The sequence below is a fragment of the Pongo abelii genome, chromosome 2, assembly GCF_028885655.2.
Source record: "Pongo abelii isolate AG06213 chromosome 2, NHGRI_mPonAbe1-v2.0_pri, whole genome shotgun sequence".
Lineage (NCBI taxonomy): Eukaryota > Metazoa > Chordata > Mammalia > Primates > Hominidae > Pongo > Pongo abelii.
The window spans coordinates 148133732-148139480 of NC_085928.1; positions in this window are offsets into that span (position 1 = coordinate 148133732).

Genomic DNA, 5749 nt, shown 5'->3' on the forward strand with positions numbered 1-5749 from the left:
CTTGATTTGTGTTTATATGTATGGGTAAGTCTTTATGTGTTTTTAACCTGTGCAGATAGGTTTTCTCTCTAGTTTAAAGCAGTTGGTACATAATGATACAATTAGTTTAACTGAAGAAAATGAGAAACATTTTTTTATTTGGAAACATAAGGAAACTTCAGATGGTGTCGCAAGAATTTAATTTAAAATGTGGGTTTCTGAAAATGTAGTTGTTTTGTTTAATTAACATGGTGAAGACATAAACCAAAAGGAAAAGAAGCAAACTCCTTTATACCAGATTGTATCAAGTGCTTCCTCAGGCAGTATTTAAAAAGTCAGAGTTGCGTATCTGTGCCTGGATGTGGCGCCAGTGTTAGTGCTTCTGTGACTGAATCGGCCTGTGCAGGCATACTTACAAAGACCAGCAAAGTCAGTACATTGAGTGCCTGAGGGTTGGTCATTTCAATACTCTGAAAGTCTTTCAAGGCAGGATATAGTTTAATAGTAGACCACGTTGGGGCATTTCACATCTGTTATCACTGCTGATCTTCTGTGTGAAGGGGTAGTCTTCATTTTTTTCACTTGCTCTGTCCAATATGGTTGCCATTAGTCACATGGCTACTTAAGTTAATTAAAATTAAGTACAATAAAAAATTCAGTTTCTCAGTCACGCTAGCTACACTTCAAGTGCTCAACAGTCACGTGTGGCTAGTGGCTATCATACCAGACAGTATATAGAACATTTCTGTCACCACACCAAGTTCTGTTGGACAGCACTGGTCTAGATAGACTGTCTCAGGCTGAGTGAGTTGCTCATTTGTGGCATAGGATTTTAAATTCAGGTTTTTCTGATACTAAGACTTAGGCCCTTTACTACTATCTCCCTGTCATTAACATATTTCGAAGAGATTTTGGGCAGAACAGGGGCAGAACAGAGGCAGAACCAGGTTCTAACAGCAGGAAGGAGAAATTGAGGGGCAAGAGAGCAGTGAGAGAAGACGTTTTGGAGAGGCCAGGACCTGGCAGACAATATGCAGGGTTGCAGGGCAGCAGGGTGGGTGTATTGAAAAGCCTTGACTCCTTCCTTCTTCTAACACCTTTTATTTTATTTTGAGGTCTTTACCACTGGCAGCTCAGCGTACTACCTTTACAAAAACGTTTACAAGGCTGGGCTGGTGGCTTATGCCTCTAATCCCAACATTTTGGAAGGCTGAGACAGTAGGATTGCTTGAGTCCAAGAGTTCAAGACCAGCCTGAGCAACATAGTGAGACCCTGTCTCTACAAAACAAAACAAAAATTTAAGTTTATAAAAGATTTTTACCAAAAAACCTCCCTGGTCTTCCCATTCCACCCCCTAGTTTTGCTTCAATGCCATTGGAAGACCAGGAAACAATCTAACAGGGACTCTGAGGTTTGTTAAACTCACATTTGGGTTTGCTTTCATGGATTTGGGAGTTGTGGTTTGTTTTCATTTTTCTTGAGTAAAAGTCTTCTTTTAATGGCCATATTTTATCTGCTAGAAAAATATTTTGTGTCATGTCCAAAAGCAAAGCAATTATTTTTAGGCATTGGTCTTTGAACTGTAGTTATTAGAGGTCAAAATCCGTGATTTGCAGTGGTTGTCGTGTACCTAAGCAAACACTTGCGAGTACAGTTTGATTCCGTCTTTAGGGAGACCAACCCCAGGAATATAGTCTTGCCTTTGACATGGCAAATCCACGTTTGTTTCATTTTATTAATTCAAAGTGGCACAATAATGTGGAAAGAGTATAGCCTAGAGCTGAAGTTTGGCACAGCAAGTTAAGTTCTTCAGCCTCAGTTTCCTCACCTTAAAACTTGAGGCTATTACTTGTCTTAGTTATTTAATTAGATATTTCAGATGTACAAAAAATAGAAAATATACCAGCTGTATTATTAAACTAGGTGTACCTATTACCCAGTTTAATAACTAAAGCATTACCAATGCAACTGAATACCCATATACCCTCCCTGTTCCCTTCCCCTCCCTTGTGCAACTAATCACTAATGTGTATTTGATATTTATCATTCCCATGTGCAAGTTTGTATTATTTTACTTTTGATATATATCAAAAAAGTACAGTATTATTTTAAAATTTAAATGTTATCACATTCTGTGTATCCTTCCTACATCATGGTTTTCCCCCACTCAACAATGTTTTTTGATCTAGGTTGGTATGTGTATCTCCAGTTTCTTTAACTTTTGCATTCAACCACACAAATTTAGCTGCACATATCCCTAGTTTTCAGATGATCATCAATACATCAGTGGCTCTAATGAACATCTTTGGTGTATGTCCCTTGAGTTTATGTTCAAGAGTTTCTCTTGGGCCTTGGTATTTTAAGTGTGCCCCTGTACCAACAGCAATGACATCACCTGGGAGCTTGATAGAAATTAAGAATCGCGGGTTCTTCCCCAGGCCTATTGAAGGAGAATCTGTGTTTTAACAAGACCCCCGTGGTGATTTGTACATCAAAGATTTAGAAGCACTGTTCCAGGTCTATTGAGGAGCAGAATTGCTAAATCAAAGGGTGCATCTTCAATACTATTATATATTTGCCAGACTGCCCTCCAGGGCAGTTGTGCTGTTGTATACTTTGGCCAGCAGTAGAGTTTTCTTTTCCTAATATTTTCACCACACTTGATATACGGTCAGGCTTTTAAAGTTTTGCCAATCTGAGGGTTTAAACAGTATTGCATTTTAATCTTATTTTTTCTCATTTTGTTCTCTCATTTTATTTTTTAGTATCTTACATGTTTATTGTCGATTCAGGTTTCCTTTTCTGAGAATTGTCTTTTTATTTCTTTTGCTTATTTTTCTGTTGAGTTGTTTGACAATTTCTAATAGATTTTTAGTAGTTCTACATATATCACAGAACTAATCCTTTGTTGCCTTTCCCTTACAGCAATATGAAATATGCAATATATCAAGTCTCCCAGGCATCCCTTCAATTTAACACATAGTACCTACTTCCTTTAGTGAGTTATGAGGGTAGGGACCACATACCACTGTCTCCTCCAGGACCTAGCATACCCCTCATAGATGGTAGGCAGTGAGATTCATATTACTGCAGCTCAAAGGAGAGGGCTGGGCTGGAGATATACATGTGGACATCATGAGCACATGCGGGAGATTTAAAGCTATGGAAACGGGTAAGATCAACTAGAGAGCTTGTAAAGAAAGTAGAAAGGGAACTTAAAATTAAACCCCAAAGAGCTACAACATTTCTGACTGGCTAAGGCCAACAGAAGCCTTAATTAAGTCAGGAAATTTGGAAGTTATAAAACAAAAGACAAACATATTTGACTAGGAATTTTGTATGGCAAAATATACCATTAAAAAAGCCAGTATACAAACAATAGATTTGGGGAAAATGTTTGCAATGTAGATAAAAAGAGCCAACATACATATAAAGGGCTCTTACAAATTGATAAGCCAGGCTAATCACAAAATGGACAAATCATAGAAATAGAAGAGGAAATCCAAAGAGCCAACAAATTTTTAAAATAAGTTAATTAGTAGTTAGGGAAATTATTTTAACAATGAAACCAGCAGAAAAAGAAAAAAAAGAAGCAATGATATATTTTTGTCTAAGATGTGGTAGAAAGAGTACCCACCTCACACTTTGATGGTGAAAATAGGTATTAAAAGTTCTTAGGAAACCAATCTGACAGTATTAAACATTCCATTTTATAAAGTAGGAATTTTATAAAATTCCATTTTATAAAAACAGGCAAAACCTAATATATATATAGTCTTTGAAGTTCACAAAATGCGCACTTTACAGGGGAGTTAGTAACTAGAAGGTGGTGTGAAAGGAACTTCTGAGACTGGTAATTTTCTATTTTTGATGTGGGTGCTGGTCACAAAGACAATTCAGTTCGTGAAAAATAAGCTATATTCCTATATGATTTTTATCTTTATGTTATGTTCTAAAAGAATGTTAAACTTCATAAAGATTTTAAAATGTACTTACAATAAAGATTTTAAAATGTACTTACAATAAAGTTTTAAAAAATATGCCCCACATATCTTCTTCTCTTGGGAATCTATTCCATGAGAATAAAGGTGTTAGTGTTGGTATATAAGGATATATACAAGGACGTTTATTGCAGCATTGTTCATAGTGGGAGAGAAAAGAAACTGGAAATTGTAAATGCCCATCTACAGATAAATGATTGAATAAATTATTATACATCATGAGTTACAACTCAGCCATTCAGAAGAATGAATTGGAGAGGTTTCCAGGAAGTATTTTTGAGTCAAGAAATAATATAGTACAATTTTATAAAACAATGGCAGAGCATCCTATCTAGTGTATGTATGTGTGTCTTTACAGATTTTCTTTCTGTATATGATTATACAAGCATGGAGAGAAATAGAGGTTGCAAACAAGTATAATGACGTGAGTCGCCTAGTAGGAATGGGAGTGGGATTGATTGAGAGAGGTGGGGAGTATCCAAAATTCAAGAAAAAAAAGGTTTCACTTAAAAAATAAGCAGTTATCACATTTATGCATTTACATAAAATTGTTTATAAGAAGCAAAAAAAAAAAAAAAATTAAAATTGGATAAAGGAGAAAGACTTAGTGAAACATTGAAAAGGAAATGAGTTTTTGACCGGGAGGTGGAGATTGCAGTGAGCCGAGATCGCGCCATTGCACTCCAGCCTGGGCAACAAGAGTGAAACTCCGTCTCAAAAAAAAGAGAAAGAAAAAAGAAAAGTGTTTTGAGATGGTAGAAAACCCTAAGAATAGAAGGCAAGGCAAGAAAGCATAAAACAGGAATAGTTAACTGTGTCAAATTGCTGCTGAGAGGAGACAAGCATGAGAACCGAAATGTATCTATTAGATTTGGCATCATGGAGGATGTTGGTGAGAAAATGAACAAAATCAGGCTCAATGAAATGAGACAGAAGTCATATTAAAGTGGGTGAATAGTTAGTGGGAGTAAGAGAAAAGATGGAAAAGGTAATGCTGACAACTCCTGCAAAAAAAAAAAAAAAAAAAAAAAAAAGGCCAAAATAGGCTGGATGTGGTGGCTCACGCCTGTAATCTCAGCACTTCGGGAGGCTGAGGCGGGCGGATCACCTGAGAGCAGGAGTTCGAGACCAGCCTGGTCAACATGGCGAAACCCCGTCTCTACTAAAAATACAAAAATTAGCTGGGCGTGGTGGCGGGCACCTGTAATCCAGCTACTTGGGAGGCTGAGGCAAGAGAATCTCTTGAACCCAGGAAGCAGAGGTTGCAATAAGCTGAGATGGCGCCATTGCACTCCAGCCTGGGCGACAAGAGCAAAACTCCATTAAAAAAAAAAAAAAGCCAAAATATAAAAAGTCTTGAAGGTATCATAAAGCTAAAAAGACAATCTAAGCCAAGATGTAGCAGAGGATGGAAAACCAGAGAGATGAGCCAAGCATTTGGAACCACTTAACCCTGGAAATGTTTATTTATTCCAGAACAGGAGGTCAAGAGTCTAAGCAGTACTTATAACAGCCTTGAAGGGATGGGGAGACAAAAATTAGGGTAAGGGAATGCCAAGGTTGGGATACTCTAGCAAAACTTCCACATTTTGGGCAGGAACCCCCAAAGAACAGTACTTAAGGAATAAGAATAAATAGTTTATCTGTCCTTGAAATTAGAGTTATCACGGATGTAATTATCCAACATAAATAAATAAACGTGCAAGCAAATGAGACAGGACAACACAAATAGGGTCAGCAGAAATAATAGAAACAGACACATAGGTTG